This window comes from Antechinus flavipes, chromosome 1 (genome assembly GCF_016432865.1).
Source record: "Antechinus flavipes isolate AdamAnt ecotype Samford, QLD, Australia chromosome 1, AdamAnt_v2, whole genome shotgun sequence".
In the NCBI taxonomy this organism is placed as follows: domain Eukaryota; kingdom Metazoa; phylum Chordata; class Mammalia; order Dasyuromorphia; family Dasyuridae; genus Antechinus; species Antechinus flavipes.
Window position 1 is genome coordinate 585,277,793 of NC_067398.1, and position 27,010 is coordinate 585,304,802.

The following is a 27,010-nucleotide window of genomic DNA, read 5'->3' on the forward strand; positions in this document are numbered from 1 at the left end:
GTTTTTGTTCCAAAAGCCTGAATATTTACCATATACCAGATTACTATGATTATTTGCTAAGATATAATTTGAAATTAATCTATTCCACTAATCCATCAATCTATTTCCTAGGTAGTACTAAATTGTTTTGATAATTGTTTTATAATACAGTTTAAGAGCTGGTAGATGACATTCCTTCACATTTTTTTCATTCATTCCCTTGACATTTTTGACCTTTCAGATGAATTTTGTTATTATTTTTTCTAGCTCTATATTGACAGTGAATAAATAGATTTAGATAGAATTGTCACTTTTATTATACTGGCTCAGCAATTAATATTTTCCCAATTGTTTTAGATCTGACCTCATTTGTGTGAAAAGATTAAAATTACTTTCAAGTAAATATTAAAGTGTACACATGTGCATAATGTTATGTGAAGTTAGTGGGAGAATTCTGATCCTCAGGAGTTTAACAATGTAGGCAGAAACTAAAAATATAGGAAGATTCTAAGATATTAATAAACATATGAATCAAATACTGTATTCACATTATCTAAAAGCTGTAATAAGAAATTTAGGATGGCTATATATTGTTTGGTTACAACAATACTTGTCCTCTTCCAATGCTCTTTTATTCAAAGGTTTTAAAGTGCTTTATTAAGGAAAGTAGCAAAATAAAAGTTTCTTCCAGCTCTAACATTCTGTGGTTGTGTGGCATAAATCTGAAACAACCATTGCTGCTAGTTACTTCATAGAGCTATTTATAAGCAGGATTTGTACAGAAAACAGAATATGGTGGCTATGAAGGGTAACACTACAATTTGGAAAGAATCCAAAAGTAATGGAATAGTGATAAAAAAACAACAACAGATGTTACACAGTATAAATAGAGTAGAAAAAAAATTATAACTTGACTTGGTCTTGTGCAATGAAAAAGGAATCTGCCTAAAAGTGACAAACACTGGTTAGTTGAGTTAATTGCTTTCTAGTTGATTTTTAATTGGGATCTAGGAAATGTTTTCTCTCTTAAGTGACAACAGCTAAAAAATTCTCCACATGGTACCAATCTATCTTTGTGTGGGAGGAAGTTTTATCTACTGGCAAGAAAACTGGGCTTTCAGGCAGGAACATGATGTTCTTGAGCCATCCCTTAAATCATTCTGCAAACTTTGTCAAAGTATTTCTTACTATAAACCTCAGTTTCCTTGCTTGCAAAAATAAAGGCAGTGTTGTAACTTATTGAGGTTCTATGACTAGTGATGGTGAAGTGTAGGAACTAATAAAGTCTAGTAGCAAATACGGAGTTTTATCTCTCATCTAGCTCCATGCTATCATAGTTTGGCTATAAACAAGACCTAAAAAAGAAAGTCATTGTAAAGCACTATCCCCAACCTGAGGATGGAGAGAAAATTTCTTCCTTTCCTTATGTTCAAAAGGTTCTTATGATTTTACTCCTTTTGACAGAACATAGTGATTGATTTTTCTAATGACAGAACAGTGTCAATCAAATAGATAAAACTGAAATTAAATTTAAATTCTTGTCAATCCTTTAAACTTAAATGAAAAAATGCTAATTCTAACAAAGACCATGTTATATTACCAAGTTAAATTTATTCATTATTTATTGTTTTAATATTACATATTACATTATAGTTATATTTTCATATATTTATTGTTATTATATAAATTATATATTTATTATTTATTATAAAAATATTATCTATAGAAAAGTTAAGAATGTTAATTAGAAAAAAATTAGGTACCCTCTCTTTATTGAAGACTACCCATGTGCTAATTTAATGAAGGAAAATACAGAATTTATTTAAGTCCCAATCTGTACACTTATGCAGTTACATTCTGGAAGGAGAATAATACAGATACTTATACTACACAATATTATATGATGAATTCATGAGCAAGAAGCAAACCAGAATACTTACACAAAGTTCAGGGGGAAGCTGTTGTCTAGAGGAGATAAAACATCCAAATAGCAGCCCTGAAGAAGGATTCTGATCATCTGGCAGGATAAGATAGCAGACACTGAAGTCTTTTCTTGAACTACACTGCCAAGCATTCCAATTCTACTGCAGAGAGAACTTCTCACTTAGGTTGGCCACATTGTTTGAACACCAAAGGTACACTATTTTATGGAGAACTCAAAAAGGGCAAGCTCTTTAAGGTGGTCAGAAAAAGTGATCCAAGGATACTCTCAAGTATCTCTTAAGATTAAGAATTGATTGTATGATCTGGGAGACACTGGCACAAGACTGCCCAGAATGTTGTGCCCTCATCAGAAAAAGTGTTGGGCTTTATGGGCAAAGCAGAATTGAATTAGCAGGAGAAATGCAGGATACACAAAATTAGGGAAGCAACCCCAAATGTTCACAGGGACGATTTGTATGTAACCTGTGCTGGAGCATTCCGAGTTCATATTGGTCTGATCAGCCATTGATCACTATAACTAGACTTTGACATAATGATTTTATTTTGGTCCTCCTCAGGAACAAAAGACAGCAACAATAAAAAACAACACTGTATTTGGAATCAAGTGTTAATAGCAATTGTTTCCATAGGCTAAGACATCAAGGAGTTTAATGAAACTACAACCCAATGAATACATACATACAGCATATAAGGCTGATAACTATTCCTTAATGAGTCACTCGGCACTCCTTCCCCACACGGTTCTCCCCCATTCCCACCAACTCTGACAGCGACCCATATCAGGATTCAGCCTGTGCTCTGAGACCTACTCAACAATTCCCTAGTTGCTATCCCTGCCATAATATCTCTGACTATATCAAGACAAAAAAAATAAATCAATACCTGATAAGGCAAAGATCCCCGTGAATTCCCAAGAAAACAAGAAACCAGAGCAGGATAGTTAGGAATAGTTCAAGAGAAAAATAATAATAATAAAAGTACTATTTACAGCTTACATAGGCAGAAATAATTGGTGAAATAGAAAAACTTGAATTTATAATGGTCTCTCCCAAGAAACAAAAGACAGAACTGATTGGGAAAGTAAATACAAAGAGGTAAAGACAAACTAGAAAAGAAAAGCAAAAAGCAATAGTGTTAAAAGAAAATATGATCTTTACATAAGCAGAACTTATTGTAGACAGGATGCAGAGAGGCAATTTAACTTCCACCTCCCAGAAGAAAACACTAAGACAAATAACATAATAACAAAAAAAAGTGCCCAGAACTTATGAACACAGAAAATAAAGTGCCAATTGAAATTATCCATATAATACTTTCAGAAAAAAAACTCTGGGCTACAAACTTCAAAACAAAATAGTGGTTAAATTGAACTAATCTAATGATAAATGACAAATTCTGTGACTAGGAAAAAGAGAAAACAAAATGCCATTCCATAGATCATCCTTAGCACTTTGCATTTTTCTTGAATATTTATGATTTTTGAGAAGGTATCAAAGAAACATGTATACTCCTTTCTATTCCCACTGAGTAATCACCAGAGGTCAATCATATCTAAATTCTATTTTTTCTAAAATTCTATTCAGATCTATGAGTCACTGTTTAATTTTTGTTAACTATATCTGAGATTTGTTTTTGTCCTGTTTCCCTTTTTATGAGTTTGTTCTGCTTTAGACTAGTCTCTCTCATTCTATACTCTTTTATCCTTCCCCTTCCTCATTTTCCTGTTGAATGAAATGTATTTCTATAACCATCATTGTATTTCTATATATATTTTTTCCTCCTTTGATCAGTTCAGATGAGTGTTACCACCTCTCTTTCAACTCTTCTTCTTTGTAAAGACTTGTGTGTGCACATACCAATTATGAGATAATGTTCTCCCATTCTTTCTCTCCCACTTCTGCCTCAATATGTTCCTCTTTCCTTCTCTTTCCATTCTTCTTTTAAGATCATCAGAATATAATAGAACATGTTCAGTTAATTTGGGCATTTTAAATTTTTTTAAGTATGCGTCCATTTCATTTAGGTTGTCAGTTTCATTGGTTATATAATTGATTAAAATAGTTCTTAAAATTTTTTATAAACATTTTTTACAAGTTTATAAATATTTATTTTATTTATTCTTTATTGCTTCTGAATTCAGCTTTTTATTATTGATACTGATTAGTATAAATTATTGATCCTTTTAAAAAATATTTTTCAATTACATTCATTTTTAATAAGATTTTGCATTCCAAATTTTCCTCCCTCCCATGTTCACCTCTCCACTCCCTAAGCAAGCAATTAGAAACAATTTATGCATGTACAATCATGTAAAACATATTTATACATTAGTCATGTTGTGAAAGAAGAAACAGAAAAGGGAAAAACACACCAAACCTTCCCAAAACAAATCCTCCCCAAAGTGAAAATAGTAGGCTCCAGTGTGCATTTAAATTCCACAGTTCTTTCTCTCCATCCTAAATCTTGGAATTATCTTGGATTATTGTATTGCTGAAAAGAGCCAAGTTTGTAATAGTTGACCATCATGGAATATTGCTATTATTGTTTACAATATTCTCTTGATTCTGCTCACTTCATTCAGCATCAGTTCATGTAAATCGAGATTTTTCTGAAATCTGCCTACTCATCATTTCTTATAGAACACTAGTATACCATTACATTCCTATGCTACAACTTATTCAGTCATTTCCCAATTGATGGGAATACCCTCAATTTTCATTTCTTTGCCACCACAAAAAGAGCTGCTATAAAGATTTTTGTACAAGTAAGTCCTGCCCTCTCCCCCACCCCCACCCCCCTATTTGTGATGATTTCTTTTTCAAAGGACATATAAAATTTGCCTTTTGGGCATAGTTCCAAATTGCTCTGAAGAATGATTTTCTTTTTTGAAAAACCAGGTTAGCTCATGATTTTATCTATTTTTTGAAACACTAGTTTTAATTTTTTGTTTTCCATTTTGTTAATTTTTTTATTGATTTTCAGAATTCCTATTTTGTGTTTAACTGGGGGTTTTAATTTGTTTCCTAGGTTTTTTTTTTGTTTTTTTGTTTTTTTTTTTTTGATGAACACCTAAATGAATGTTGTGCTTTCTTTTTTTTTTTTTTTATTGATAAAAGTGTTTAGAGATATAAAATTTCCTCCTAAGTACTGCTTTGATCACATCTCAAAAATTTTGATATCTTATCTTTTTTGTTGTAATATTTAATGAAATTATGATTTCAATGATTTTATTCCTTTGACACACCCATTTGTTAAGATTAAATTATATAGTCTCCAATTCGTTTTTTAAAAAGATAAATATGCTTTATTTGATGAAAAAAGGCACAAAGTATTTCTTAATGGTTCTCCCTTAATTTTGATGCAATCTCAAACTGCTGAATTGTACTATGAAGTTTTTTCTTCAGAAAAGGGACTTTAATTATGTCATTGAATTCCTAGTACTGAAATGATTATTAATAACCAATTATTCATATTGGGGGAGGGAGATCCAATTTTTTTTTTCCTTTATACTTCCTCATTCAAAACTCAATCTTTGTGAAAGACGGGCTGACAATGAGACATTCTTCTAAATCTTGTGGCAGGATCCTACCTGAGTTTAATTCTGATTAAAGGTAAAGAAAATCAATTTAAGTGAATTCTGGTTCATTTTTTTACCCAGTTAAGACTGAGTGAAGATGGATCCCTATGTCTAGAGTGACCTGGCTTGAGATGAATTTCTTTATGTATGAGTGATGTTTTCAATCATGCTTTTCCAGCTCTTCACTGAAATAAGATCACCTTTCATTATAATATTCATTTTGTTAACCAATTAGTACTGATTTTCACTGTCAAGGACAAACCATTTTCCAAAAGTAAATACTAAAGTTCATCTTTGGTTTCTGAGAGAGTTTATTGAATATTTGCTAAGCATAATTAATGTTTTATTAATTACCCAGAAACTCTGTCTTTCAGACTTTTCATTCATTTCAGTACTTAGCACAGTTCTTTATACATTATATCTTAATAAATTCTTGTTGATTTAACTTTGTTAAAAAAAAAAAAAACTTGAACAGATTACAAGAAAGAAGTTCTCTTCTGGACATGGTTTCTTTCAAAAGTCAGAAAAGATAGCTATGTGGTTATAGTCTAGATAAATGTGTCAATCATTGGATGTTTGATGAATTCACTTTCTCATTTTCTGGTTTCAATGTAGGAATGCCTTCCAAATGATTTTAAATATTTGCTTCAAAAGCCCTTTGTTGAATACTTTTTATTGAATTACAATCTTAGTCTTTCTGCTTTTGTGAGATTTTATGCCTATGTTTTTAAAATGCCATATATATAACTGATAACATGTAGATTCCTTTTTATTCCATTCAGCATTCTCCAATAGCTCTCAAATCTAACTTTTCTAAAATTCTACTTAGGTTCTTCATTTTTTTTTTTGGAGGGGAGAATAAATGGAGCCATCCTTCCCTTATTCCCTACTATGAGAGTTTTGTTATCTATTTCTCCCTGTAGCTCATTTTCTTTGAGAACTTAGATGCTATTCGATTTGATACATACTTTTTTATTTATTAATTTTCTCTTGCATCTATTAGCAAAATAGTTTCTCTTTATATTTCTTTTGATTAGATTTATTTTTGATGGAGCTCATAATTATCCACCCTTGCCTTTTTATCCCAGCTAAAATTTAATAGATACTGCTTCAGTCTCTTATTTTAACTTTTTGTAGATTTTTGTTTGTTTGTTTGTTTCAGGTATGTTTCTTATAAACAATAAATTGTTTAAAATCTAGTTTCTAGTTCATTTTGCTATCCTTTTCCATTTTGTGGGTGAGTTTATTTCATTGACATCCACAGCTATGATTAATGTGTATTTCCTTCCAACCTATTTTCTATTTTTTTTATTTTCAAAAATCATTTTTATTTATGATAAAGATAAAGGAGAGAAATTGAATGTTTAGGACTAAACAAACAGTATGTCCCATCATACCACCAAAGTTTTAATGAATAATTTTGATTTTTCCAATGGTAAAATATGATAATTATTTTTATCTATAAAATTTATTTGGAGTGGCTACTTAGAGAAAACAAACAAACATTTTTATAGTGATCAAAACTGTAGCATGTTTGAAACATCTTGATAAATTGTGTATTTTAGCAAAAGCTAAAAAAAAGATTTTTATTTTTTTTTACTTCTGGATCCTTCAAGAATTTGTTTTTTCTTAAGACTAGTCCCCCTGTATTAAACTGTTCTCTTTTTTATCTTCTCCTTTCCCTCTTGCCTGTTAAGTGAAGTATATTTCAGTGTGTGTGTGTGTGTGTGTGTGTGTGTGTGTGTGTGCGCGCGCGCGCGTGTGCATCCTTCCTTTTTAAACTGGTTCAGATGAGAGTAAAATTCAAGTATCACCTGTGCCATGTGATTTTTCTTCTTTTAGTATAGGATTCTGCTTGCACTCTCCAAATAAGACAGAATTTTCCCCATCCTTCCTCTTCCTCCACCATCTCAAAATATTTCTCTTCTCTTCCTTTCTTTTTTAAAAAAAATCATTAAAACATAACAGAACCAGAGTTTATCTATGAAAGGGAGGAAAGATATGGAGTAATAGTAAGGTGGAATGAAGTAAAGTTTTTTTGTTTTTTTTGATGATGGGGAGATATGGCAACAAAGAAAGTAGATGTGAAAGAGAGGGAGAAAGGGAGGAGAGATGGGAGGGGGGAGGGGAATCAATATGGAAAGGGAGAAGAAGAGGGAAAAGGAGAGGGAGAAGGAAAGGAAGAGAAGGAATAGACAAAAAAAGCCAGGACTAAATTGCTTATTCTTTCAATTATTTTCTTTAGCACTCTCATTTCATTTGTAATATCCTTTTTATTTCTTCCAGGAATTAAAACAGGCTTTATGGTCAAGACAAAGTCTTAACTGAGGCTCTACCCATAGTTCCTGTTAATCTCTTCCTCTAAACTTTTGTTTTGGATGTCCCTGGACCCATGAAATTTCTTTTTTGTTGATGTCATCTTCTGTTATGCTTATTTCAGACTTTACTTTCTGAATTGTGACTTTTTGTCGAGATCAATTATGAATACTCCTGAACTCTTAGAAAAGATATTGGGCACCGATTTTGTCCCTATCTATTTTAATAGGGTCTTGCCTCTGGCCTTCTTTCTCATTTGTGTCTATCATGCGCATAGTGCAGCCAGGTCCTTGGCTATATTGCTAAGCTACTTAAGGCATACAGAGGTGGCTAAATGTCTACTTAATGAACTTTCAGGAACTCGAGGGTGTAAGGGCCAATTGTTGCCCTCTTGGTTAGATACTTTGATGATTCTAGTTCAGGACTAGAGCTTATAGCAGCTGCTTCTTGACTCCAGAGGGCAAAGCAAAGCAATAGATAAAAATTGCAAAGTAGCAAATCTAGACTTGATATTAGAGGACAGAGAATCTGTTAACAATTAATTAGAGCTCTCTTAAAAGGGACTTTTTTTTTCCAAAAAATTTTTTATTCAATATGAGACATATCTCTACAGTTTTTATTAAGGAGATCGATCATGTTTATGATCAAATCCATCTCTAAATTGGAATTCTATTGCTGATTCTGTCTTCTTGTCAGCACCAGGGGAGCAGCACTTTGTAGTGTCTCTGTCAGCTTCACCCTGAGTAAGCCAGGCAGAATGCCCATCCTCCAGGCCGGGACTTTGCTCCCTCCTGTCTCAGGACTTCTGTGGAGCATGGCAAACACAATCTTAGGAGGAGGTGAAGATATTCCCAGAAGCATGAATGGCTTCATTGGTTAGGTACCAACAGAAATGCCTCCATGCAAGCTGCTCCTTAACATGGCCAGGAGACTTTAGAGAATGCCTGGCCTTCATGACATGGAGTTTGCACACATTCTTGTCTGCCAGCTCAGGGTGCTTTGGCACGTGGACATCCTTCTTGGCTACCATTACTCTCTCCTTAAAGAGGAGTTCATAGATGACAGCTTAGTTCTTCTTGGTATCAGCATCTTGGGAGTGAAGACAGACGCTGCTCTAGATGAAGCCCAGGACAGAAAGCAACATGGCTGTTTCAAGAGCTGTAGGTTCTCCCACTTTGGAGATCCTCAAACCGGATAACCATTTGTCAGATATGAAAATGAGAATTCTTTTGATTGAATATTGATTGAATTACCACAACTGGTCTCAAATTCTGTGACACTCTAGAGGAATGTATTGAAAAATGATGAGGAACCTCAGCAGTTGTCTCTGCTCAATCCATACAAGACTCTTCAGGGCTTTCTAAGCCAATCCCTTCCATCATTTCTTAAAGCACAGTAGTATTCCATTACATTCATATACCATAACATATTCATCCATTCTCCAAATGATGGGAAAATCTCCAGTTTTTGTTACTACAAAAATAATTGCTACAAATAATTTCATGCTTATGAGTCCTTTTCCTCTTTCCCTAATCACTTTTGTGGTTATAGGTGTAGTAGTTGTATTGCTGGTCAAAGAATTTGCAGCTTAGTGACACTGGGGAATGGTTTCAAATTGCTTTCCAAAATGGTGGACCAACAGTGCACCAATGTGTCCATTTTCCTACAGCTCCTCCAACATCTGTCATTACCCTTTTTTCGGTCATATTTCTCTATCCATTTGGCATAAGGTGGAACTTTGAGCATTGTTTTAATTTGCATTTTTTATTATTAGTTAACTTGAAGCATTTTTTTCATGTTTCTCAAAAACCTGGATTGCTTCCTTTTAAAACTGCCTCTGTTCATATCTTTTGACCATTTATCTATTGGGAATGACTCTTGTTCTTATAAATTTGGATGAGTTTCTTATGTATCTTGGCCATGAGCCCTTTAATGGAGAAAGTTACTGCAAAGCAGCAACAGTAACCATTTCTCTTCTAAATTTTAAGTACATTAGTTCTGTTTATGCTAAAATAAAAATTCAAAATTTTCTGTAAGCAAAATTGGTTATTTTGTCGTCTTTGATCCTCTCTTATTTCTTGTTTGATCCATAACTCTTTCCTATCCATAGTTCAAAAGACAAAGTCTTCCTTGCTCCTTTAATTTATCGTCACCCTTTATTCCTAGGTCATGTACCTATTTGGTGCTAATTACTTAGTATATGACATGACTATTGATCTTTAAACCTGATTTCTATCAGGCTAATGTACAGGTTTTGTCAAACAGGGAGTCCTCATCTTAGTAGCCAGTCTCAATTTATCAACCAGTATGCTACTACCATATAATTCTGATAGTCTTTTTGTGTAATTCTATATTGGAAAGAAAAGATTATAGATAATTCTCTTTGATTTTCTTTGTAATTCTGCCTTTTTATGCATTTTTAGCAGGCTACTTATAAGGGATCTGAGCTCCTTTAAACCCTAACCCACCACCACCTTCCCACAAACTCAACCATCTTTTTTCCATCTATCCTACTGCTGTTTCTCTTTCAACTCAATTTTTTTATATAAATAAATTTCTTAATTAATAATTAATTAATTAATAATACTAATTAATAATAATAAATTAAATAAATAAATAATTCTATTTTTTAATTGCACATTATTTTAATATGTTTGGGACTGTAGAAATAAATTCAAAATGGCAAAGTTTCCAATTATTACCTTTCAAGAAAATCTTCAAAATGCTCTATAAATGATGACTATTTCTAGGACTTTGGGCATAAAACCATTTTTTTCCCATCACATTTAAAAGTTTTCCTAGTCTATAAGTCCAATGTTTCACTTGAGATTTTGGAATGTTATTTGATTTTCTTTTAAAATTTATTTTACATCATATCATTTGTTTATAGTGAAAAAATAGAAAATTTTCAAAGTACCTGAAAACCACCTTCTTTCAAATGTAATACAACTCATTCTAAGACTAGTTTTTTTCACATTACATATACTGTTATGTGTCCTGGCACATATCAATTTTTTTTTTTTAGTACATCATAAAACCTATACAAACAAACCAAAGTAGTTAGGAAGATAGGTTACTGAATTTTTTCTTCTTTTTGACAGAAGCAAGGAAAGAAAATAAAGTAAACAGTTTCAACAGTTTCCCTTTTGGATTTCTCTCAGTCCTAAAGAGCAAAGGATGACATATACGCCATTAGATTATTTTTATACACTTTTTTATTAGTAGTATCTTTAATTTATTTATGTAACAAATTACTCATTTCCCAATAATCCCTTACTATTAAATTTTAATTGTCATTGCATTACAAATACTGTATTAAGCCCAATACCTTCATTGTGCCAAAGATAAACATAGAATTAGGAAACGCATCTTTTACATAAGTAAGGGTTCATTTCATTAGATACAGCTTGACACTCAACAGTATTCCAATGAAAACAAGAATAAATTTTGTACAGACTTAAAAGGCAAAACCAAGACCAATAACAAATGTTGCAGCATGCATGTTGATCTGTTATGTTACATTTCAGCTGTTAATTATGTTAATGGAACAGCTTTACATATTTTCTTTTGATATATTTATTTTAACGATTATGTGTATGTATCTTTTTATGATTGCCTAGTAACACAAATTGCATGATGTTTTGCTGTCACCATCTGGTCAGGATTGGAAGTGAGAAAATTAAAATTAAAATACTAAATTGTATGACTTAAAGTACATACTTTAAGAAACAAGTGCTGTCAAAACATAATAAATTGTGAGATATTAACATTAAATTTTCATGTAACAGGCTACAAGAAAAGTATATGACAGACTTCCATCACCAACTTATTGGTAAAAACTAATCTGCACATAAGTCAGATATGGAGCAATGGTAATGTGATCTAGTAACTTCACATAAGATAAATCTTCCTAGTTAAATAAAAATAAAACATCTAGAGGGAAGAGAGTAGGAATGTGTGATAATTCAAGAATTCAAATAGACATAATGATCAACCATGATTACAGAGGACTGATGATAAAGCACACGACTTACCCTTCTGAAAAAAAAAAAAGGAATAATGAACTAAATATACAAACTGACCAATTTTGCTTGACTATGCTTATTATAAAAATTTCTTTTTTTTTCTTCCCCCCCCCCTCAGTGTGTGCGTGTGTGAGTGTGTGTGTGTGTGTAAATGGGAAGGAAAAGAAAATACTTGATTTTTAAGAAATTACTCTTTTAAAGGTGACTAAGAGACCCAAGCTTAGACTTGAGAGAGCTCTAAACAGCACTGTTCTTCCCTTAAAGCAGTGCTTTTTATATTCTATCAAAAGTTAAAATTCTTATCATCTCCTATGAGAACAACATGATCACTGTAGAGAAAGCTGACAAGGAAAAAGAATAGGTTATAACAATTACAATATGTGATGAAGCAAAGCCATACTCATGGTACACCAACTTTTAATACAAAATTCATGATAAACTTATATGTCCTGGCAATTTGACTTGAAACTCAACTTTTCTGTAGTCTGTGATAAAAATAACTTCAGAGAAAAATTACAAATTACAAAATTGCAAAAAGGGAAAAGGGATGAAGGAAAGCTGCTTTGAAATGCTATGATTTACATTTGGAAAAATGTTAAAAATTACATTCTGAAGTGTGAATTTATGAGTTAAATTTTATGTTAAGTTTAAATATAGACCAGTTAAGCAAACAAATCAGTTGCACTATTTTAGGGAAAAGAAATTTGCTAATTTGTTTTTCTGGAAAAATGGAAGGAGCAAAAATTACAGAATAATAAACTTTGCTTTGGATACATAAATTAGAATTGATCTAGACTCAGTGGCAGAGGCAAAGTACACCAAAAAATATTTCATAAATAAATTCAAACACTGCAGAAGAAATATCCATAAACTGAATAAAATTTATTGATAAACTTGAAAGAAAGTGACCTGTGATTTTCTTAATTGAAACTTAATTTCTAGATCAGGGGTTATTATACTTTTTTGGTGTCACTTTTTTTTCAATCTGTGAAGTCTATGACTACCTCTCAGAATGAGGTCCTTAAAATGCATAAGATAAAATACATATAGTTACAAAAGAAACAAATTCTATTGAAATACAGTTGTCAAAATATTTTTTTAAAAAATAAGTTCACAGAGCCTGAGTTAAAAATCCCACTTTAGAAGTAAAACTAGGCACAAATTGGTCATCAAAATGGAGAGTATGAGTCTCCAGAAGGCATGAGATATCCAGAGATGACAAAATATGGAGCAAAAAGAGAGAAAAAAGTCTGTATATATCCAAATTTTATAGGTCCTAACAAAATCACATTATATTAGGGTACATAAAGTATTAAAATAAAATAACAAGAATAGTTAAACAATCCAATGTTTTTTTCCCTACAAAGGAGGAAAAAATGATGATTTTTAATGACCTCTCATCTCCCTCTAAGAACTCAAAGACATGACTAAGGAACGATGCCGAAAGGGAATAAATTACAGATGGTTCTTTCCACTTGCAAATTTTTATGAAAAAGTCCTCCAATTTTCCAATTAATAATCTAAAAGATGGAATATAAGAATTGCAACATCTTGATATGGGAGAGAGGGTGTAGGGAACTACTGCACAGGATCAGTGTGTATTTTTTGTATTTTTAAAAAATTGTATTTTTAAAAAAGGCAAAGTGATGATAATTAAACCAGATGCCTAGGAAAGGCAGAATAGAGTACAAAAGAGAATCCAAAAGAACATCAATAAAATGGAAAGAGAAATTAAATTTGAATCATGTTGGAGAGAATTAAATGTAAAACTCAATAAATTCTATGAATATAGAGTGGGGGATCAGAGGAAAGAGATTTCATGAAGTTCAGGCCAAAACAAAAAGAAAACTCAAAAGATAAATTAGACTAAATAGCTAAGATATATACATACATACATACATATACATATACATATATATATATCTTTATATTGTTTCTAATTGAAGATAGTAGATAGTAAGTAGCATGAAAGTAGAGAAGTCAAAAAGCAAATTTATGAAGAATATTTCCATTTTAAGAAAATCTTAAAGGAAAAAGGAAAGGTAAACATTAAATAATTATGAAATATTGAATTCCAATAGACCAACACAACTCATTAAAGCAAAGATTATTAACTATTTATGGATTTTGGAAAGATTTCAGGGGAAGATGACAGAATAAGAAGAAACATTTTTACCTGGTTCATCTAGCATATTTCCTGCACAACAATCTAAAAATATGCCCAATCAAATTCTGACCAGGAAAACCAAGAATAAGTCATAGTAAGTAATTTTTCTAGCCCAGAGTGGCTTAGAGAGATAGACAAATGAGTGTGCTGGCTAGGAGTTTGTGGGTGGTGATGGCAGCAACAAAATTGAAGGAAACATTCTAGCATCCAGGCAGCCAAAGGTAGCCCCATCAAAGCACAAGAGTGGCAACCCTGGGGTATAAATATCTTTCAGGTGATCCCTAGATATGTATAAATAGGTGCAAGAATGGGTGCCATCTGGCAGCTCTGTTTTTTAGGATTAGGACAAAGAAGAATGTTATAAGCCAGGCTCTAACCTCATTGAACAAGGAACAAGTTTTAGAAATAGTTGTCTGTGTGTCTCGGAGCCCAAGTGCAGAGCAACAACTGAATTCTAATCTTCAGCCCCACACACAAGTCCAGAGAGGAACAACTAGGGCAGAAGTCTCAGAACAAAAAAGCCACTCCCTCAATCATGCTGAGCCCGCAGAACCTCCCAGTGACCAACAGAGACTGAATCTAGCAGTTGTTTATGTAAACTCTATCACACAGGAGCCGATAGACACATATTTGGGTCAGGAACTTGCAGAACTCAAATGTTAAGAGTTCTCTCCTCAGATTACCACTTTGGAGCCACTAAAACTCACGGGCCTTCAGAATGGATTGTGAAAGCATCAGACTTTAAAATGACAGAAATCATCACCCTGAGAAGTACTCGGATTCTAGCATTTACATGAAACTCATAATCAAGAAATAGGTGAGAAAAATGAGAAAATAAAATAAGAAATATATAAAGACTTAGTATTTCTATAAAGGAAATACAAGTCACAAATTCAAAAGATGACAATGACTTGAAAACATTCATAAGCAAAATCTCAAAAGAAAAAAAGGCAAATTGAAGACAATCCCAATAAGAATTCCTAAGAAAGTTAAATCTTTTTTTAAAAAAGATCAAAAATGATTTTAAAAAAACCAAATGAGAGTAGTAAGAGATAAAATGGAAGGCTATGTAAGAAAGTTATGAAAAAAGAATGAATAGCTTGGCAAAAGTATAAAACCTTATTAAGAAAATAACTCCTAGAGAATTAGAACTGGTCAAATAGAAGCTAATGGTTGCATCAGACATTAAGAAATATACATATATATTTTTAATTCAAAAACTAAAAAAAGGAGAAGAAAATATGAACTATCTTATAGGAAAAATAACTGTCCTAGAAAAGTGAGCAAAGTGGGGCAGCTAGGTGGGGCAGTAGATAGAGCACCAGCTCTGAAGTAAGAAGAACTGAACAACTTTGTGTGTTAAATGCTGATCTCAGACACTTAACACTCCTAGCTGCCCAAGTCACTTATCCTGCCCGAGTCACTTAAGCCCAATTGCCTCAGCAAAAAGAAAAAAGAAAAGAAAAGAAAAAGAAAATAGAGAAAGGAGAGAAAATTTAAGAATCACTGAACTATCTGAAAATCATGTCCAAAAAGAAAAGATAAGATATCAAATTTCAAGAAGTCATTAAAAAAAACAACTATCAAAATATATGAGAGCTAGAGGGCAAAGTAGAAATTGAAAAAAATAAATCCATTGGTTACCTCCTGAAACAAAACCCCAAATAAAAATTCCCAGAATATGATAGCAAAAGCATTGAGGTCAAGTAAAAATTATCGTAAATAGCCAGAAAGAAAGAATTCAAGTATTATGGAATCTTGGGCAGGATCACACATGATTTAACAACCACAATTATAAAGGAATGGAGAGGTATATGATATTCTAGAAAGCAAAGGACCTAGAATCAAAACCAAGAATAACTTAACCCTTCACCACTGAGTACAATCCTATTGGGGAGAAGGGATGGATCTTTAATGAAATAGAAGACTTTCAAGAATTCTTGATGAAAATACCAAATCTTGACTCTGAGCAAGTCATTTAATTCCAACTGCTTTAGCCAAAAAAAAAAAAAAAAAAAAAAAAAAAAGAAAAGAAAGAAAAGAAAAAGAAAAGACCAAACCTTGGTAGAGAATATGACTTTCAAACATAGGACTTAAGAGATAAAAAAAAAAATAGCAAATGAGTGAGAAATCATAAAAGACTTTAAAAAATAGATTCAACTATATATATTATAATATGGAGAGATGATAAATGTAACTTCACAGAACTTTGATATCACCAGGGGTGTTAGAGGAAGTCTAATGAGAAAGAAAGCCTGGGTATTATTCCATTACATTTGGATGATGCCAAAAGAAGAATGTAAGAAGTGGGGAGGGATGGAGTAGAGAAAAATGCACTGGAAGAGTGGCGAAGGGAGAGGAAGAACAGGGAGAATTATCTCACACAAATGGAGCACATGAAGAAGAGTTTATAGAACATATAGAGGAAATGACAGGGAGTTATTAACACTTGAATCACACATTCAGCTGAAAGGGTAAAAGTAGAAAGATATATATGCACTCTCTTTGAAACAAAAATTCAAAATTCTTACCTAAGAGAGAACTAGGAAAGCAAGGGGATAAGAAAAAAAGTGTGAGTGAAGGGGAGTAAAAAAGAAAGTAAATCAAGGAAGACAGTGGTCTGGAGCAAAACAAGTTTTTAAAGAGAAGATAGGAAAAAGGAGAAGGAATAATTTAAGAGAATAGGATAGAAGGAAATCAGTTAGAAATCATAATTGTGAATGTGAATGAGATGAACTCACCCAGATAAAGGAAGAGGAGAACAGAGAGCAGAATAGAAAAAACACCACAATTCAACATTATGTTGTTATAAGAAACAAAACTAAAACAAAATGAGACCATTAAAGTAAGGGCCTGGAAAAGAATCTGTAATGCTTCAGCTGTAATACACAAAAGGTATGATCTCAGAAAAATGTGTAAAAGCAAAACCAGACTAATTAAAAGAAATAAATGAGGAAACTATATTTTGTTAAAAGGTATTATATAAAATGAATTAATATCAACACCAAACATATACGATAAAGTAGGAGGAAATAGTAAAACTAAAATAGTAGGGGGAAGAGGTTTCAATTTATACTTCTCATATCTATTATTGTCTCATTATAAAATAAACAAATTAAGGAGATGAATAAAATTTTAGAAAAGTTACAAATAACTTCTGGAAAACACTGAATGGAAATAGAAAGAAGCATACTTATTTTCAGCTATTTACAGTACCTTCACAAAAATTAATATATTAGGGAATTTAAAAAATTCATGAGCAAATGAAGGAGAACGCATACTTTCCTGACCGTAAAACAATATAAATTACATTCAATAAAGGGATTCTGAACCAATTAATTGGGGGGAGAAGGGTGAGAGGAAGGGGAAACTTCTAAAGAATGGATGAATCAAAGAACAAATCATAGAAATAATCAACAATTTCATGAAAAATAATGGAAAAAATGAGAAAACATACCAAAATATGTGAAATATAGTCAAAGTAGTATTTAGGGAGAAATTTTTATCTCTAAAAATTTATATAAATAAGAAAAAAGCCAGGTTAACAAATTGTGCATATAACAAAACAAACTAGAAAACCCACAAATTCAAACTCCTGAATCAAATATCAAAATAGTATTTCTAAAAATCAAAGGAGAGATGAATAGTACTGAAAACAAAAACAATGAACTAATAAACAAAAGTAAGAGGTGGGATCTTTTTAAATAGCTAAACCAGTGGTTAATTTGATTTTTTTAAAGAAAAAATCAATATTCAAAATGGAAAAGGTGAATTAAAACTAATTAAGAAGAAATAAAAACAACTATTAGGAACTATTTTGCCCAACTATGTGTCAAAAAATCCACATTGTAAATGAATTTGATGAATAATTACAAAAATATAAATTGTCTAGATTAACAGAAAGGAAATAAAATACTTAAAAAAAACTACCTTAGGAAAAAAAAATGAATGTCATAAATAAACTCCCAAAGAAAAAAAAAACACAGGACCAGCTATAGCAGTAAGACAAGAAAAAGAAATAGAAGAAATAAGCATAGGAAAGAAGAAACAAAACTTTTTGCAAATGAGAAGAGAATTTACTTAGAAAATATTTGACGACTAAAAAAACAACAATAAAAAATACTAACCAAAACAATGAACAACTTTAGCAAAGCTGCAGAATATAAAATGAATCTGAACAAACTCAGTAGAAATAGAAACAGAAATTGTATTTAAAATAACTATAGCTCATATAAAATACTTGTAGTTTACTTGACAAACATACTCAGAAGCTATATGAACACAATTATAAAGCACTTCACACAAATAAAAATAGAAAAATATTAATTGCTCATGAATAAGCCATATCAATTAAACTATAAAATAATTATTTTATGCAATAGAAAAGATAATAAAATTTACCTAGAATAACAAAAGGACAAGAATATTAAGAGAATCAGTGAAAAAAAATAGGAAGAGAGTTTGCTAGTACCAAATCTCAAACTATACTACAAAACTGTAACCATCAAAACAATCTGGTACTGAATAAGAAATAGAGTTGTTGAACAATGAAACAGATTAGATACACGATAGACAAAAGAAAATAAGCAATGCATGATAAACTCAAGATCTCAGTTATGGAAGCAAGAATTCACTATTTGACAAGAACTGCTGGGAAACTGGAAAGCAATTGCAGAAAGGAGCCATAGGAAAAAATTTGGGAAAGATGGTGAATTAGGTCAGAAAATTCCAAGCTCTCCAGATTTCTCCCATAAATAAGACAAAATTGCACTTCAGGAGAAACATAGAACTGTTATAAACAAATAAGAGTTCAGGCAGAACAATAATCCTTCTGGGACATTCAGAGAAGATCCAAAGAAAGATACCAGGACAGAGGTTTGATCCCCATGAAGTGTAAACACCTCCAGGCTCATTATACTGAAACAGCAAGCAATGAGCCCTGGAATTTGCTGGGTTGTAAGGTAGCCTCAGCCTTAGTCACAGGATTCTTTATGTGACCTCATTTGGGATTTCTTTGATAAAAATATTAAAACAGTTTGCCATTTCCCTCTCCAGATCATTTTAACATAAGACCTGAGGCAAATGGGATTAAATGACTTGCCCAGAGTCACACAGTTAATAAACGTCTGAAGCCAGATTTGAACTCACAATGATGAGTCTTCCTGACTCCAGGGGCAGCATTTTATTCACTGTGCAATCTAGGTGTCCTTGGAGCAGCTAAGATAACAAAAAAAGGAAAATGACAAGTGTGAGGGGGGATTTTGGAACACAGATACACTGATACATTATTATACATCATTCTAGAAAATAATTTAGAACTATCCCCACAAAGCTATCAAATTGTGCTTACTCTTTGAATCAGTAACCATCACTACTAGTTTCCAAAAGAGAGCACCTAAAGAGACCAAAGAAAGAGGAAAAGAAGCCATGTATACAAAAATATTTATAGCAGAACTTTATTTTAAACTGAGGAGATGTTCATCACTGGGGAATGGCTGAACCAGTTATGATATGTGAATTTGATGAAATGTTTTGTTGTAAGAAATGATTAAGGGGATGGCTCCAGAAAAAAGACTTGTATGAACTAATGAAAAGTGAAATGAGCAGAAGTAGGAGAACAATGACAACAATTTTGTAAAGATAATTTTGTAAGTCTTAGGTATACCTCTTTACCAACCCAATGACCAACCACAATTCCAAAGGACTCATGTTGAAACATGTTATCTATTCTCCAGACAGTGAATGGAATGAAAGCACAGATTAAATCATATTTTTTTCTTTTTCTTTATTGAATATGGCTAATGTGAAATTTGTTTTGAATGACTATACATATTTATAATCTTTTTACTTTGCTTTCTCAAAGAATAGAAGGGTAGAAGGAGAAGAATTCAGAACAGAAAATTAAATTTTAAAATAAATATTTCAAGGACTCTGTGACCATGTATGAGAAAGGAAATATATTTTTATTTCAATACAGTTTACTTTGTAATTCTATGAATTTTATTTTATGCCTTTAAAAATATTCATCTGAGAATAGGTATGTAGGCTTTACCAGACTCCCAAAGGAGTGGTATCACAACATTGTAAATTGTAAATTTGATCTAAATGATCCTGGAAATGATCTAAATGATCCTGGAAAATGTCATATGCTTCAAAAAGTTGAGATGGACAAATGTTGTCTTGATTTTCAGAAGAGTCTGTAAATTACAGGCCAATTACCTTAACGAATTCTTGGGAAATTCTACTGTCTATCATTAAAAGAGAGGGTTTTCAAGCAAATGGAAGCTGTGATAACAAAGAACCAGTATGACTTCTCAGCTCACCAAAAAAAGTATGTTAGGCTAACTTTTTTTTTTAAGAAGATTACTAACTAGTAGATGCCAGGAATGTTGTAGCCATAATTAGCTTACTTTTTGATAAAGATAAACTTTTGATAAAGAATTTCACAATATTCATGTGGAGAAAATGGGAAAATATGGACTGGACCAGGGCTTCTTAAACTTTTTCACTCTTGTCCCCTTTTTACCCAAGAAATTTCTGTGTGAACCCAGGGACATAAAATAGATATATAAATCAAACCTTTACTAATAACAAATCATAGTTTCATGACCCCCACATTCAATTACAAGACCCCATATGAGGTCACAAACCACAGTTTAAAAAGCTGGGGACTAAACAATAAAAATTTAGTATTCATACCAACTGGAAATTCACATTCAAAGAATAGTTGTTGATGATCTGATGTCAATGTGGCAAAAGAGTTCCTGTAAAGTACTTCATAGATCATACTGTGCCCTATGCTATTTACTATTTTGATCAATGAAGTCATAGATGATATATTTATCAAATTTGCTGATGACATGTAACTGTGGGGTAGGAGTAAAGGAAAAAGATAGATAATAGTGGATAGGACTTAAAAATATCTTGACAGCTAGAACAGGGGTCAGCAAACCATAACTTATAACCAAAATTTGGTGGCTATCTACTTTTGTATGGCCCACAAAATAAGATTGACTTTTATATTTTTTCACAAGCAGTTTTAATGCAATTAAGATCAGAATAATGATGGTTGACTTGGAAAGCGTCTATGGAAAAGATTAATTTCTAAAATGAAGCAAAAGATTCAAATTTATAAGCTACTTCCCAAAAGAAAAATAGTAAAAGACGTGAATAGGTAGTTCTCATAGAAATAATTCAAGCCATCTGTAGTCCAATGGAAAAAAAAAGTTCCTATTAACTAATTAGAGAAATAGACATTAAAGCAATTTTGTAGTTCTACCTCTTACCTATCAGATTAGCAAGGTTGCCAAAAAAGGAATTATAAATTAGTACAGTCCTTCTGGAAAGCAATTTGAAGCTATGCACAAAATATTATTAAATGGATCATTCCCTTTGACCCAAAGATGTTTATACTAGGACTTTGCCTCAAATAATTTTTTTTAAAGTACAAATATGCAAAAAAATCTATATAAATTCTTTTCATAGTTGCAAAAATGTGGAAACTAATGGTGTACCCATCAAGTGGAAAATGGCTGAACAAATTATGGTATATGAATGTAATGCAATAATAGTCTGTAAGAAATGATGAAGTAGATGATTTCAGAGAAACTTGGGAAGATTTGTATGAATTTACACAAAGTGAACTAAGCAGAACTATTACAACAACATTGTAAAAACACACAATTTTGAGAGACTGAAGAATTCTGAATACCTCAACAGTCAACCATGATTATTGAAGACCCATGTGAAAAATGGTACCTGTTCCTCAGAGACAAAGAGCTTAATATACAGATTCAGACATACATTTTTGACACAGATATCATGGGAAATTGTTTGGCTTGATTATGCATATGTTATAAGGATTTTGCTTTTTTGTTTTCTAGCGGGAGTAGAGAAGGTAGGCGGTAGAGCAAAAATTCAACTGCAAAACCCCACAAAATGTTTGCCGTGAGCAAAGGGGAAGGAGAATAAAAATATTTTAGCATGACCAAAAAATGGGGGAAGAGGAATGATGAATGTAAAGTATTATACTTAGGTTAAAAAAAATTATCTTTACAACTGCAAGAGATGTAAGAGATTTGATTAAATAGCAGTTGTTGAAAACAAAACAAAACAAAAAACTATATGGATTCAGAGGACTTCTACACCTTTCCAAATGTACATGTTATTTCCTCTTCAATGAATGAGAGTAAGATTCCAACAATATTCCTCAACTCCACCCCCCTGCTTCCTCTATATTAGTCTTTCCTCTTATGTTTTATTTTTATAATATAATTGCTTCCTTTATCTTTTCCTACCTAATTTTGTTTTTTAGAATCATCCTATAATATACAACTCAGTTCCAATCTTTCTTTCAGAGTATTGATGACAGTTTTAAAAATTCTGAAAACATTTTCATATATATATATATACATATATATATATATGTAAAGAGAGAGAGAGAGAGAGAGAGAGAGAGAGAGAGAGAGAGAGAGAATTTAACCTTAGTTAAGTGCCTTATAATTAGATTTTAATGTTTTCCTTATATTTCTTCTGGATCTCTTATGTTGAATTTTCCATTAAGTTCTGGTCTTTTTGAACAAATACATGAATGTCTTTCAGTTTGTCAAATGTACCATTTTTTTTTCATTTGGAATTATATTTAACTTTGCTCAGTAAATTATTCTTGGATGCAACCCCAGCTCTTTTGTTTTTTTTTCCTTTTGTTCTTTGAAATATAATGTTCCACTGCTGCTAAGTGAAGTAAACAGCACCAAGAGAACACTGTACACAGTAACAGCAAGATTATACAATGATTAACTATGACAGACTTTAGCTCTTCTCAGCAATATGGTGAACCAGGACAATTCCAATAGACTTGAGATGGAAAATGCCATCAGCATCCAGAGAGAGAATTATGGGGGCTGAATACAGATAGAAGCACACAATTTTCACCTTTTCTTTTGTTTGTATGCTTTTTATTTCTCATGGGTTTTTTCCATTTTGGTCTAATTTTTATTTCACAACATGGCAAATATGGAAAAATGTTCTAAACAATTGTACATATGTAACCTAATCTATATCAGATTGCTTCTTGTCTTGGGAAGGGGAGAGATAAGGGAAGGAGGGGAAAAAAATTAGAACTCAAAAATCTTACAAAAATGAATGTTGAAAATTATTTTTACATGTAATTGGAAAAATAAAATACTGTTTGGGGGGGGGGGGGGGGAAGAGACATAATGCACCAGTCCACAATCTTTTAGACTAGAAGCTCCTGGGATGTGAAATCCTGAGTTTCTGAATATACAGAAAGGTGAGAAAACTGGGGGACAGGGAAGGAGAGGAACTTTTAGAGGGGTTTGTGGATTGGGAACTAGGAGGATAGGAGGAGAGAATGAGGGACTTTTTGAGGGGTGAGAATTGAGGGGTGAGGAGGAGTGGAATGAGAGGATGGGGAGATTCTGAAATGGTGGGGAATGGAAGGAGAAGATAAGGTAACAGAGTTAGGGAAAAAGAGAAGCTGAGAAGTAATATAGTGAGTAAAAATAAGATGAAGGGAAATTCACAAATGAATGTGAATGGGATGTTTGAAGCAGTTCTCTTTATGGTGGCAAAGGACTGGAAATTGTAGGGACCCCTATCAATTAAGAAGGAACAAACAAGTTGTAGTGTATGGTGGTGATAGAACACTAATGTGCTACTTTAGAATGGCATGGAATGACTTGTACGAAATAATGAGAGTGAAATCATTAGAAACAAGAGAACATTGTAAACAATAATAGTAATATTGTTTTAAGAATGACTTTGAGTCAGGGCAGCAAGGTGGTACAGTGAATAGAGCACTAGCCCTGAAGTCAGGAGGACCTGAGTTCAAATCTAGTCTCAGACACTTAACACTTCCTAACTGTGTGATCCTGGGCAAGTCACTTAACCCCAATTGCCTCGCCCCCCCCAAAAAAAAAAGATTTTTAGTGATTATGTCAATCTATTATAAATACCCAAATTAAAAATAAAGGATATGTGAAAAAAGGTTATCTGCATCCAGAGAAAGAATTGATCAATAGAAATATGTATAAAATAATTTTACATACATATATCTATTTGTGTCTAGTGTAGCCATTTCTAGGGCAAGGGATTGGGGAGGGAAGAAAAAAGGAAACAAGATAAATTTACATAACTTTGTTGTACATTTTGAAGAAATAGCAAATTGTACAAAGTAGATTTGCAATTTTATGTATCATCATTTTTTTTTAAGCATGGTGTGTTATAAAAATGCTTGTTTTATTCCATTAGATGAAAATAAAATAAAATTTTAAAAAGCTATATGGAGATTTCAGATTTGCAGTAAGCAGTACAATGTAGTTGTCAAAAAAAGAGATAACAATTTAGGGAATCTTTTAAGAGAGGCATAGCTTCGAGGAAATAGATGTAATAGCTCCATTGTCCTCTGCCCTCCTTAGTTCTCACTTAAGAGTATTGTGTTCAGTCTGGAGCACCATAGTTTAAGAACTACAGATAGACTGGAGGATGCCAGAGGACAATCATTTGGATGAAAGATAAAGGGCCTTAAATCTATTTCACATGAGAACAGGTGGAAGGAAGTGGACATTCATAGCTTGGAAAAGAGAGGCCTCAAGGAAATGATCTTCTTTTCAAGTACTTGAAGCATGTCACATGGAAGAGGAATTAGACTGGTTCTGTTTGGCACTAGGAAACAGAATCCAGAGAAGTGCATAGAAGTGAGAAAGAAGCAGAATTAGAGTCTAGAATAGGGTCAGGATAAACTTCCTAAAAATGAGACGATTACAGCTGCTGCATTCCCTCTCCTTGGAGAATTTAAACAGAGGCTGAATATTCATTTGCTTTGTTGTGGTTGTTCAGTTGTGTCTGACTTTTTACAATTCCACTTGGGACTTTTTTGGAAAAGGTATAGAAGTGGTTTGCCATTTCTTTTTTTCCAATTCATTTTACAGATGAAAAAATTAAGGTAAACAGGATTAAATGACTTGCCCAGGGTCACATAGCTAGGCCTAACTGCTTCATTCACTTGCTAGATTTGTTAAAATGGGAATTCCTTTCTAATTCTCAAGTTTTATAATTCTATGTCCTTTTAAAAAAATTTGGTTTTGAATTTGACCTTTGTTATAAATAATTGGTGGTATGATTGCATACAAGTGATTCTGAAATCACTTCTACTTTAAAAGTCAGTCATATTATATCTATTAAAATAGTGTCTATTTCACTGTATGGACATGCAAACATATATTGTATTTAACTCATACCTTAACATATTTAACATGTATTGGTCAACTTGCCATTTGGGGAATGGGCTGGGGGGGAAGGAGGGGAAAAATTGGAACAAAAGGTTTTGCAATTGCAATGCTAAAAAATTACCCCTGCATATATCTTATAAATAAAAAGCTATAATAAAAAAATTTTTAAATAGTATCTATTCATTTTTGTATTGTTGTTCAGTGCTCATCATGCACAATACCTTGAACATTTACTAATACGCAGTACAAATACTATCAACAATAGCCTGTGAGGTAGGTAATACAGGATAGATGAGAAACCAGGGACGCTGAGATAAAGTAAATTGCCCAAGTCACACAGCTTGTAAATGGCCAAATTGGGTTTCAAACCTTTTCTGCTTTAAAATCTAGATTTTAGATTTCTACTACACTTCATCTACATCCATATCTACAAAACAAAGATTGCATGGTGGATATGTATTGGCTAACTTTTAGGATCCAAAGAAATTTTAGAATAAGGAATTTCAGCTTTTCTGACTATGAGGGTTAGTTAGTTATAAAAGCATCTCATAATAACAATAGCTAACATTTATTTATGTGTCAGGTACTGTGCTAAGGTTTTTACAATAATTATCTCATTTGATCCTCACAACGAATTTGGGAGGTAGGTGCCAGGAAAATAGAGGTGAAATGACTTGTCCAGGATCTCAGAGCTAGCAAATGTCTGAGGCTATTTGAACTTAGTTTTTCCTGATTTCAGGCCAGTACTCTGTACATTGTATCACGTAGGTATGCAGTATCTCTTACAGCAACCATAACAGATCTTTCTTTCTGATGTTCTTTTCTCAGTCCTCATGCTTCTCAACCTTACTGCTGCATTTGACACTGGTGAACAGCATCTCCTCCTGGATATTTTCTCTACTCTGAGATATAATCCCTTTCCAATTGCACCTTAAGTTTTCTCCATGGTTCTATTCAGAGGGTACCTCCCATAAAAATATTTTCATAGTAAACCCGAATTTTGGGGCTCTTTATCTCCTTAAATTACAGTTTGTTTATTAATCTGTTTAAATGTATCTCTGGAAGATTAGTCAAGCTAGCAAGTGCCTACTATGTGAGCAATGTGCTAAGTGCTGGGAACTTTGTCTTTATATTCCTAATTATTAGCATAGTGACATGCAAATTGTTATTGCTTTATAAACTAAAATAAGGTGATAGTTTGAAAAACTGAATTAAAAGAACCAGACATAAAAGGCTGCCTTACAAATATAATAAAGTAGAATAGTTAAAAAGGAGAGTGTTAATTTTGTGAACACCTGAATAATTAGTAGTGATTGACCATCCAAGATTGACTATTTCTTAAGCTCCTACGTCTGTAGCTCCAGAAAAATAGCCTTACCAAATCTAGATAAAAATTGACTAGCCACTTGAGGAATGAGATAATTGTAAAAGTAGACCAAAATGTAATACTTAATCACAATCCAAATTTCACCTACCTCTCACAATCATATTTATTCATCTCTTAGGAAACAGTTTCTTTCTTAAAAACTGATGGCCTACTAGACAATATGAGCTCTGCTTATGCACCTGAATATACAAGGCCAATCCAGTGAAAAACACTTAGCTCACACTACTTGGATAAAAATGTCAGGACCACCCTGGAATATTTTTGATATATGTGTGCATGTGTATATGTATATGTATATATATGAAGTAGAAGTGGCAAACTATAAGAGTAATGTATGATTGTGAGCAAAAAGAAAAGCCAGAT

General features: G+C 32.4%; 1 protein-coding gene and 1 pseudogene across 1 annotated transcript in view; both read right to left on the reverse strand.

Moving 5' to 3' along the window:
• Window positions 1-27,010, reverse strand: part of RGS22 (regulator of G protein signaling 22) — a 156,432-nt gene that overhangs the window by 50,372 nt on the left and 79,050 nt on the right. The window lies entirely within an intron of this gene.
• LOC127545963 (40S ribosomal protein S10-like) lies at window positions 8,436-9,562 on the reverse strand (annotated as a pseudogene).